This window comes from Danio rerio, chromosome 11 (genome assembly GCF_052040795.2).
Source record: "Danio rerio strain M-AB ecotype USA chromosome 11, GRCz13ab, whole genome shotgun sequence".
NCBI classification, from domain to species: Eukaryota; Metazoa; Chordata; class Actinopteri; order Cypriniformes; family Danionidae; genus Danio; species Danio rerio.
In genome coordinates this window covers 11,938,706-11,950,779 of record NC_141031.1, presented here as the reverse complement: position 1 = coordinate 11,950,779, position 12,074 = coordinate 11,938,706, and the positions used below count along the sequence as shown (strand labels likewise).

Here is a 12,074-nt window from a genome sequence, read left to right as displayed (position 1 = left end):
TCCAGAAAGAGGGTAAGACAAAAACAGAAGCCAAAAATAAAATAAACAAGTAAATAACAGGGTTAGAATGTGGTAAAACGTGGTAAAAATCAGACGAGGGATTTTCTTTTTTTTGAATTGCTTTTTAAATTTGGTGGTTGGGTTTAGGGAAGTGGGTGGACGGGTCAATCAGTGGTTTTGAAAACACTATTGGTTGGGTTTAGGGAAGGAGGTGGGGTGGGCCAGTCGATCGATCAGTCAGTCATTCATCAGTCGGACAACAGCGGCCTCTGGTGGATATATGCCAGAACAGCAGGCATGAATGGCACTCGCAAGAGAAATTTGAGATCTAAAAAAGCATACACACTGGCCTCTGGTGGATTCGCATAAACAAAAACTGCAAAAAAATGTAGCTCCTGGGACGTATGTGGTGCTCTCTAGAAATTTATATAGTGGTACGTTTTCAGAATGAGCCTGGGTTGATTAGTTTCTTGCTTCTGTTGAGAACAAAAGAAGAAATTTTTGGGGAAAGCTGAAATCCTCATTTCGATTGTAGGAAAGACATATACTATGTAAGTCATTTGTTGTTTCCAGCTATTTTCAAAGTATCTTCTTTTGTGTTTAAATCAAACTGATTTGAAACAAGTAAAGGGTGAGTAAATGATGACAGATTTTTCAGTTTTGGGTGAACTATCTCTTTAAGGACTTCAGAGAATGCCAGATACTGTAATATAGCAGTATTTTTTAGGGATTTGCTCGTTGTTATATTAGGACTTATGATACAGTATTGCCTATTGTGTACTGAAGGTGGTTAAAACAACATGTCTAATAAAACAGAAAATATCAGATGTATTTTTTCTGAAGGAATTATTAGAATGGGCTTTTGTGTGTAGAAGTTTTGTCTCTTTTTTATTTTTATTTTTACAATATAAGATATTCAGACAAAGCTAAATAGTATTAGTGCCAATTTAATTTAAAGCGATAGTTCACCCAAAAATTTACTTATTATTCACTCTTGTTTAAATGGTTGCTAAAATGAGTTTCTTTCTTCTGTTGAACACAAAAGAAGATTTTCTGAAGAAAGCTGAAAATCTTTAACCATTGACTTCAATAGTATGAAAAACAAATGGAAGTCAATAGGTTCAAGCTTTTTCAAATCTCTTTTCTAAAAAAAGAACGAGATTCATATAGGCTTGAAAAGAAGTAGAGTAAGTGATGACAGATTTTTTATTTTTGTGTAAACTATTCATTTTATTTTCATTGTATGTGACATAGAAAATTAATTGTCATACAGTTTTGGTATAACATGAGTAAATAATGACTTTTTTTTCTTTCAAGTCAGAATAAGTATTGTGAATTATTAGTTTGTGCCAGTGAATAATCTTGACATTCAAGAAGACATTTCATCAAGAAGATGAAAAGAGTAAAGAGGCATTGACAGTTTCTATGAGCTCTGATGTTTGGTAAAAGGATTAGATGAATGTACTTCTTTGGAGTCAAATGGTGATCTGCTGTGTGTCTAATGTATGCGTGAATTCCTATGAATATACAGTAGGCCATTTTGTGTCATATATAATGTGTCATATCTCTGGTAGTTGAATGAAGCATTTGTGTAGTGTGACAAGCTGTTTGTTGTGATTACTGAAAATATATACACTACCTTTTAAAAGTCTGGGGGTTGAGTAAGTTTTGAAATGAACTGAAGCATTGGGTGTGAAAACCTTTGCATTGTTTGTTACAAAAGATTAAAATCTAAAACCAATTATGTTCTTTTGAACTTTCCTTTTATTGAGGAATCCTGAAAAAATATACCACTGTTATCTAAATAAAGTTATACATAAATATAAAATATAAATACTAATTGCATATACTATATATATATACTTATATACGTACATAAATGTGTGCAGCACGGTGGCTCAGTGGTTAGCACTGTTGCCTCACAGCAAGAAGATTGCTGGTTTGAGTCCCGACTGGGCCAGTTGGCTTTTCTATGTGGAGTTTGCATGTTGTCCCCGTGTTGGCATGGGTTTCCTTCGGGTGCTTCGGTTTCGCCAAGTCCAAAAACATGAGGTATGGGAGATATGGGTATGCTAAAACTGACCGTAGTGTATGGGGTGTAGATGTTTCCCAGTGATGGGTTGCAGTTGGAAGGGCATCCGCTGCGTAAAGCTTATGCTGGATAAGTCAACAGTTCATTCCGCTGTGGCAACCCCTAATTAATAAAGGGACTAAGCCAAAAAGAAAACAAATGAATAAATATATACATACTTGTATACATTCATAAATGTGTGTGGCACGGTGGCTCAGTGGTTACCACTGTTACCTCACTGCAAAAAGATTGCTGGTTTGAGTTCTGGCTGGGCCAGTTGTCATATCTGTGTGGAGTTTGCATGTTGTCCCCGTGTTGGTGTGGGTTTCTGCTGGGTGAATTGAATGAACTAAATTTGCCATAGTGTATGATTGTGTGTGAGATTGAGAGAGTGTTTGGGTGTTTCCTTGTACTTGGTTTTTGCCGGAAGGGCACCCGCTACATAGAAAATATGCCAGAATAGTTGGCGGTTCATTCCACTGTTGCAAACCCTGATAAGTAAGGGATTAGGCTGAAGGGAAATAAATACATGATACATAAATGTTTCTTGAGAATCTAAATGGTATATTAGAAAGATTTCTAATTGATTGAACTTACTATTCAATGCGGAAGTGCACTCGTTTTTGGAATTCGTTTTAGAATTTCCGATTTAGTTGCCTTTGGGCGAAATGACTAGGAGTAAAAAAAACACAGAAAACAGTCAAACTCCTTGCTCTACAAACAAGTGTTCATGACTATACAGATAAAGCAGAGTAATATAATAAGAAAACATCAATTTGCAACATTAACAGTTTTTTCCACTAAAAATTAATGGAAGTGAATTGGACCAGAAGTCTCGAGCCAAAAGATTCAAATGGCTGCGCCCAGTTGTACGTGAAGAATAAGGTTAATAGTAGTAAAAGTTTTTAAATAACAGTAAAAATTCATGTGAGTCTGAAAACTGAAGTAACAACAGATATTAAAAACTTTAAAAAATATTAAAATAATGTATTAATCACATAAATACAGTCATTGTGAGAAAAAAAATCTTACTTTTAAATCTTTTACTTTTGACTTTTGGTATAGTGTATGATTTGATATTCATTTTAGTGGGTTCATTTATTATTTAAAGAGGATAGAGGATTTTATGGATTGTTCTGTTTCTTTTACTTTTTTATCGACATGGGATTACAAAGCTATAGGCTTCAACTTTTTCAATTTTTTCATTTACTTATTCTATTTATGTAGGCTGCTGTAAAAGTGGGGACATTGTAGTAAATCGTCTTTATAAGCAGTGATGTCACGACTTGAAACATGAGCATGATAACCTTGACCTCTAAACACAAGTCCCTCCCAGATTAAACGATGTTTGCTTTTTCTTGCCACTGTATGATGTTGTCATCTCCACATTGCAGTGTCTCATTTCACTTCCTTATTTTTAAGGGGAAAATATAAACTAATATCTCTTTATTTACAACATTTCATGTGCAGACAAAGTGCATCCGTTCAGCAGTTAGGAAGTTTTTTATTATTCATGCTATTGGGTTAATGTATAACACGTACCCAGTTCACCCTTTGTGAAGTATGATTTACGCTGTGGTATAAACCTGAAAAAACCACCTGTGGGAGAGAAAGGGAGAGGCTTGACAGATAGAGCTGATGTCATATTCATTACGTAAGCCATAGTCTTGTACTGTGTGGAAAGTCACTCTTCGGGTTTAAGCCAATAAACTTTACAATGACTGTCAGCTTTCAGTTTTGGATTTACATTTAATTAATGCACTTGTTGTATTGCTGAAGTCTCTTGAAAAATGTATTAGTTTTTCTTTTACATTTAAGTCAGTTTAACTGTCCCAAACTTTAAAACGATCAGTTTATCAAAAATCTTAACTGTATCTTCTTTATAATCTGGTAACAAATAAATTTAAATAAGCTTCACAGTTTAGCAGACATCATCACCAGCTAATGTATGGAAAAAGTGACATAAATATTTAAGGGGAATTCTGCTCCAACACTGTAAAAGATGCTGGTTTCCACACAGTTCCTTCATGTTGTCCTAACACAAATAGTTGAAGTTAACCTAATCATTTTTATAAATTTAAGTTGATTGAAGATAAAACAATTAAGTTGTCCTCAAAACACTCAACAATTATGTTCTTTCAGCTTATTTTTAAGGGGCGGTCCAGAGTGTATTTTTAAAGGGCCACGAAACCCTCCTGTTTTAGCAGGGTGTTTTCACACCTCTAGTTTGGAGGAGGGAAAGAGGGAAGGTGCAAAAAAATTTGCATAAAAATGGGAGTTTCAGTTTGGGCACACGCTGATTTTTACAGTGGCAAAACAAACACACATATGCACACTGCAAAAAAATGCTTTTCTTACTTAGATTTTTTTGTCTTGTTTCTAGTCCATTCTAGTCCAATATCTAAAAATTCCTAAATCAAGAAGAATTTTCTAAACAAGCAAAACATATTGTCTTGTTTTGAGAAATATTATGCCAATATTAAGTCCTTAAATTTTCCTTAAAACAAGCAAAATAATCTGCCAATGGGGTAAGCAAAATAATCTTACGTCAAAAGAAAAAACAAGATTAATTTGCTTACCCCATTGGCAGCTTATTTTGCTTGTTTTAAGGAAAAACTGACTTAATATTGGCATATTATTTCTCAAAACAAGGCAATATGTTTTGCTTGTCTAAAAAATGCTTCTTGATGTAAGAAATTTTAGATATTTAGACTAGAAACAAGACAAAAAATCTAAGCAAGAAAAGCATTTTTTGCAGTGCAGGGCAGAAAGACAGTAACTGTGTTCACATGGACATCAGTTGTCGAATTATTTGCTAAATTATTAAATGGTGGACTTTAACTGCAGTTTGGCTCTTTCATTCAAGAACATTTCATTCATGCCCCTCGTGACAAATTACATTTTTGATTCGAGAAATTGCTGGAAGCATGTATTTTTAATGGAATGTTTAATACCGCACGGCGAATAAGAGAAAAAAAACCTCAACATTTCTTGGTAACTTAGATGCACTCGGTAGGTAGCGTCAGAAAGCCATGTGTGTATAGACTATTCTGTCACAAAATGCGGTGAAAATCCTACACAACAGTGTTTACATGTTTACACTCGGAGAGCAGCAGTTACAGCGGATCTTTCAGTCTATAATATTGTAGTTATGTTAACGTACTCTAAACTTTAGTAACTTAGAAATCATTTGGCTAAGGTCCGTCTTTAAACACTGAAAGAGTACTGCTGACGATACAAACTAACTTTGCCATCTGAATAAACAAACAAAGACCACTGAACGCTCCCCAAATCTGTAGAGACTGGACAATCAACACCAGCTGTAACCGCGTCTTCATTAAAAGGAGACGAGCGGCAAATCCGGATTTCACCATATCCAGACGACAAAAGCTCTCGGGTAAAAATGTTCCTCGTATTTTTGTTGTGCGTCTCGTGCACTGTAATCCACCCGTGAATCCGGCTGTGCTCTCATAGCGGGAAAATGAAAACAAAACCTTCACTGCAGCAAATTATAAACTTTATTTTTTATATACTTTAAATTATATACTGACGACCCGTATCTTCAAACAATTTTTCTTCTCACACTTGTTTTGGCAACATAACGTGGCGTCTCTCTGCCATCTGAACACTGTAACAGGTAAAAACACGTCTTCGAAAGCTATCATGCATATTAATGAAGTTGCACAGCATACACAATAGAGCTCGCTGATTGGTTTGAACCAAGCCTTTCTCATGAATGAATGCAGCACACTCAGAGACGTCAAAATGTACTACCAGGTACAGACAGCCAGTCTACACACTGGAATACGCACAAGGACCTAATTGGCATGACGCAGCTTCAAAAATTAGTTTCAAACCGGAAGAACGAATTTGCTTGAAATAATGCAAAAACAACCAATTTTCACTTTTTTGTGAAATATCTGTGTCCTCATAATGTTTTTAGCAGCGTGGGACACATATACAACTGTCAACAGCTCAAAAATGTGTTTTGGTGTGTCATGACTCTTTAGGTTTGGTTGTGTTTATAAGATGCAAAGCAATGTGTAGTCATGCTTATTTTTCCATATATCTTACTTTGATTATATACAGCTACTCAGCTAACATGAAAATGAAAATCATATTTCTTAGTTTCCTCGAAAGGCCCACCCTCAAGAGGCTCTGATTTGTCAGCTAACATAACGTGCTGTGATTCACGGATTGGCTCCACCTCACCAGGAAAAGCGACACACCCCTACAAGCACACGCTTTTGCGCTGTGTAAACAGTCAGTCAGAGTAACTGTTAGCCATATCAGTTTGAGCCTCAATCAGATAGAAAATGACACACAGGACACAGCGGAACCTCACGCCTGCTTTCTAAAATAAAATCTGACAAGTGTCTTGACATATATTTGGAATAAGCACGTGTAGGTAATTTGAAACGTTCACAAATCTTTTGCAAGTTTGTTTCTTTGAGATGTAAAATGCAGGGAAAGTGTCAGCATAGAGAGACTGCAGCACTGCTGAAGATTGTGGATGTTGTTTTCGTCCTTGCTACAACATACCGCTAACACTAGAAACTACGCATGTAATAAATCAATTTTAACAAATAAAAATACTTACAGGTTGTGACTCACAATCCACAGCTTTTTCTATTATGATTGGAGCTGTTCCTTCTTTGAGGAGTTTTTAGCCAAATTCAGCACTGAACTGGAAGAGATTCTGGAAGCTGTTCTATGTCAAATGCTAGCTATATGTTTTTTATAATTCTCTGGAACATAAGAGAAGAAAATTGTAAGCACTTCTTTCTTTGTGTCCTGTCTTTTGGAAGCTTTAATACAGAAACAGTAGAAGCTCTGTGGAAATCAGCGTTTGCACAGCATTTTAGCTTTCTCTACTAAAACATTACATAAGTCTGCACTGACAATAAATATTAGATGCAAGTAAATTGTAATATCATAATGCAATAAAATAAGTAATATATTAAGATATCCCATCTAATATAAATCACTTATATAGCCTATAGACAATAATGAACAATAATTTACCACACTGCATATGATGTACAATCAATTCAAGAGCACAGCGTCACCTTGTTAATTATTACTGGTTTAGTTTTACAATTGAAAGTTTAAATCAGGGGTCACCAAACTTGTTCCTGGAGGGCCGGTGTCTTGCAGACTTTAGCTCCAACCCTAATCAAACACACCTGAACAAGCTAATTAGATCTTACTGGGTATACTTGAAACTATTTGGCAGTTGTATTGAGGCAAGTTGGAGCTAAACCCTGCAGGGACACAGGCCCTCCAGGACCGAGATTGGTAACGCCTGGATTAAATAAAAAAACAATACCATTAAAGTTTGAACATTCACAAGTAGGCTAAAGCATCCAGATTTTCGGAGGCTCTGGATTGCTGTCAGATGAGCCATCAGATACCTGGACAACCCAGAATGGATCACTTATTTCCCCACCATAAGACATTCATCATTAATGGTATTTTGTGCTTCTTATACCTCTACAAATGGCCTTCTTTTATTCACTGCATTTGACTATTTATTTTTATTTTTTTATTTATAATAACCACTAATTCAGTGCCCACCAACATACTGTACACATTTAAAACATAAGCAGCGCATAAATACAGCCATTTACAGGGTAAATTCCCTCTGCACTGGTGCCTAAAGGCATAAATGGCCCATTTTTTTATTTGGTTATGTAAAAAAAATAAAATAAATTACATCAGAGAATTGTATTTTTAATTAAAAAAGCAATTTTAATTAGTGACCCAGACCGTGTCCTTTGTTGCCATGCTAATGACATAAAACACCCTTGATTTTCTGTTTGGATTTATAGAAAACAGGGAAACATCAAAGACACTTTAATATGTTAAAGTGAGCAGCTGTACAACTAGGGATGCAACGATTAACCGATTTTACTATTAACCGCTCTTTAATTTGTCACGGTTAATTAATCGTTGGTTGTCTCTGTGGCGCAGTAGGTAGCACAAATGCCTCACAGCAAGAAGGTCACTGGTTCAAGCCCCAGCTAGGTCAGTTGGCATTTCTGTGTGGAGTTTGCATGTTCTTCCCTTGTTAGTGTAGATTTCCGGTTTCCACCACAGTCCAAAGTCTGTAGTGTACAGTATGTATGTGGATGAGAGTGTATGGGTGTTTCCCAGTGATAGGTTGCTGTTGAAAGAGCATCCGCTGTGTAAAACACCTGGTTAAAAGAATGGTGCAAGTGCACCATGAGTCACGCGACAGAACTGACCGATCTGCTTCATACTTTGTATGGAAATATACACACTTCTACTTCAAAGAGAAGAAAAATACAAAAATTAATAAAGAATTTTGTAAGTAGTAGATCAAAAGTGGCAGACAAGAGGTCTGCAGTAGCCTTTGACTACATTTCTTTAAAAGGGAAATATACTATCATACTGTATGTATCTTAGATTTAGATTAGATTTATTTATTTATTTATTGTTTTTTTTTTATTTATTAACAGTAGTGAACTATTACTTGTTTAAAAGATAAAAACGTTTTATTTATTTATATTCAAATCCAAAATAAATGGTTAATAATATTTTGTGCTGTATGAATTGGTTACTGAGCAGCAACAAAAAACACTTTAAAATATAAGAAGTTTCAACATGATTTTCTAAACTAGTAGTGTTTTGAAATTAATAAATGCATAATAATCGTGCATGATTATTTGTCAGACTATAATCGTGCAACCAAAATCAATAATCATTGCACCCCTAATTATAACAAAAAAATTAAAAAGTATTTAATAGGGCTACTTCTTCAACATGTGATCACAAAATGAAGAACAGGAAGCGGTTGACTGTGGCATAATAAAAGTTCTGCTGCTTTTGTGCCATAATTTCTTTAACAGTCTCATTTTACTTAGACGTTACTTACTTACTCCTTTACAATACCATAACAATACATTTTGAAAACTTTAGCTCATCCATGAACACGATTTTTTAAAGGAATCCCTTAGCATGTTATGAAAATGACGACTCCCATGATTTCACACTCAGTCACACACAGCATCATCAAACTATGTCTTTGTTTGTTGTGAACATACGCCCTCTAGAGACAAAGATTACATAATGTTCCTTAATATGTGGTACCACAAAATAAAACAGATTAGACTACACTGTGAAAATGGGATGCTGGAAAAAAAACATAAAATAACTGCTGTTAAATTACAGAAATTTACTTTAAAATAACAGACATTAAATTATAGAAATTTACTTAAATTTAAATTTCAGTAATTCAACCTGTTATTTTACAGTAAATTTCTGTAATTTAATGGCTGTTATTTTACAATTTATTTTGGCAGAAATAAATCGTAAAATTAAGGATTTTTTTTTACAGTGAAGTCATGTTTTTTTTTTTTTTAAAGCTAAATTGTGTTGATTTGCCACCACTAAGTTCTGAATAACAGCTGACACGATGGTTTAGTGGCTGGCACTGATGCAACCCAGGTTAATTCTGATTACATACCACTTTATACATTTTTGGAGAAAGCAAAATACATCCCAGGAGTGACATTTTTGAAGTTTTTGATTTCGCAAATACATCAGAGGCCGCTGTACGCTTTTTGAGATCTCAATTTCTCTGGCGAGTGACATTCGCGCCTGCTGTTCTCACGTAAATCCACCAGAGGCTCCCCCAACCATCCTTCCCTAAACCCTACCAATGGCATTTTAAAAAGCAACGACTGACGTCAATCCAGAAAAAGAAAGATTCCCTGATTTTTACCAAGCTTTAAGATTTGACCACATTCTCACCTTGTTATTTACTTGTTTATTTTATTTTATTTTTTATTTTTGTCTGCTTTCTGGAACCGTTCTTTACTGGACTCGAAGCTCGTTGTTGCGGTCAACTCCTCTCTGCATCTCAAGTCCACCAACGAACGTGTCAAGCTACCCGACAAACTGGTAACAGCGGTAAAGCCGTCCATACGTAGATAATCTGTCAGCTGGTAAGCGTGAAAAGGAACGGCATCATACCACCCCATAGCATTCGTTTTTAAGATGAAATGCAGCCATACGTAGCCCTGGTTACATAACTTGCGATCTCCAGAAATGTATATAGGGCTATGTTTCTAGAATGAGCCTATGTTGCACTGATTACTCACAACAATAAGGTTGCTGGTTTGAATCCTGGTGCTCCAGTTTTCCCCACAGTCCGAAGACATACGGTAAAGGTGAATTGAATAAGCTAAGTGAGCTGCAGTGTGTGTGAGAGAATAAGTGTATTTGGGTGTTTCCCAGCACTGGGTTGCAGCTGGAAAGGCATCTGCTGTGTAAAACATATGCTGGATGAATTGGCGGTTTACTCTGCTGTGGCGACCTCTCATAAATAAAGGGACAAAGCCAAAGGAAAACGAATGAATAAATGAAGTTATAAATATTAATAATCATACTAAAAAAGTGTAACACACATTTCCACATTGCTGATTTCAACTGAATATTCCACGGTAAAAGTTGTCTTTATACTGTGTGTTGAGTTCATAATCTTACTAATTCAGATCAGCACATGTTTGCTTGTACATTTATGATTTGACTGACCTTTAATGCGAAAGAGAGCGTGTGCAGGACAGCTCGTAGGCAATGGGGACTGTTTGTATTGTCGGGCACACATGATCAGATACAGCTGTGATAGGAGAAACTTATCTGTCACCTGTGGGCCAGAGACAGAGTTCTTCTCAGATCTCTTTTAGATCTTGCTGCTGCGAGCTGACATCACAAGACATATCATAAGACAGTTTTAAAAAATGAAATGAGCAGTTTTCATTTAAAGGTTTTGGATCATCAAGTAGAAGGTAATATTCAATTCCTCCTGGATTTTCCATTTTCTGCATGTTTGCATGTTGGAGGATGGCTAAAGTGTAGTTCTTGAAGGACATTTGCTCCAAAATTGTTATTTAATCTGATTTTAATTGCAGTTGACTTTTCGTGCTCTTTTATATCTGACACACCTTTGTTAGTCTGAACTGTCATAGTTTATTGCCTGCAATCAGCCCTTCTGACTGAGGCACATTACAGTAAATAAGTCTTGTATCTGAAAGTATTGTACAGAAATTGAGTTGATGGTTCCTTGTTGTGCTTTTTCCTTCTCCCTATTGATGACTCAATTGAGTGTGATTTTCTAGAGAGTTTAATCTTTTTATTTTGACTATCTTAGATATGGATAGACTGAGATATCAGCTCGTTAATTTGTTGACGTTTGACTATTTTGAGATTCTCATTTCTCGCTGTTAGGTAGTTTTCCACCATTTGAAATTCCAAATCTATTTTAATAACCTTGTTAATGCAAAATATACATGCGATTGTCGATTTTTTAAAAATCTCTCTTTAGCAGAGGCTTCCATTTGTCATATTACAACATTTGGATGATTTTAGAAGATTTAAATAGGTTATCTATAATAGAATATGCAACTATACTGATAGCAGGGCACCTAGAGTGATCTTAATTGTTTTAGTATTATTATTAAAGGGATAGCTCTCCCAAAAAGGAAATGTCATGTCCTCGTTGACTCACCTTTGACTAGTGTATACCCAATATGAGTTTCATTGTTCTGTTAAACACAAAAGAAGATATTTTGAAGTATGTTGGTACCTGTCACACGTTGACTTCCATAGTAATATTTCTGCATTTTTTTTTAAAAGATCTTCTTTTGTTTTCATCAGAAAAAGAAACTCATAAAGGTTTAAAATCACATGAGGAGAATAAATAATGAGGTAATTTAATTTTTTTGGTGAAATATTCGATTAATTTTAGCATCCTTCATTCTATTATCATCATTTGTTGTTTTATTTTTGTTTGTATTTATTTGTTTGTTGTTTGTGCCTTATTTGCTGTGATTAAATTGCATTACTAATTACTGCATTACTATTATTAAAGTTTATGAACTAAAAGTTTAAAAGTTACTTTTTAAACAATGTAGTGTAAAAGTATGTTATTTTGCGTTTGTTTCTCTCTAAATTAATATAGGCTTAAAGTTGTAAATTT

At 35.1% G+C, this 12,074-nt stretch overlaps 2 protein-coding genes across 12 annotated transcripts in view; one reads left to right on the top strand and one right to left on the bottom strand.

The window, feature by feature from the left end:
• pla2r1 (phospholipase A2 receptor 1) overlaps positions 1–12,074 on the bottom strand; it is an 868,273-nt gene that overhangs the window by 280,038 nt on the left and 576,161 nt on the right. The gene's annotated exons all lie outside the window — the stretch shown is intronic.
• hap1 (huntingtin associated protein 1) overlaps positions 1–12,074 on the top strand; it is an 88,740-nt gene that overhangs the window by 14,585 nt on the left and 62,081 nt on the right. For 2 of the 11 annotated variants that reach the window (XR_015502393.1, XM_087273374.1), the window contains exon 1: positions 10,698–10,884. The exons of 8 other annotated variants lie outside the window; for them this stretch is intronic. The gene's annotated coding sequence lies outside the window, so the exon portion shown is untranslated. Of the gene's footprint in view, positions 1–10,640; positions 10,885–12,074 lie in introns of those variants that run through there. One more of the 11 variants, XM_087273378.1, reaches the window with a different exon arrangement.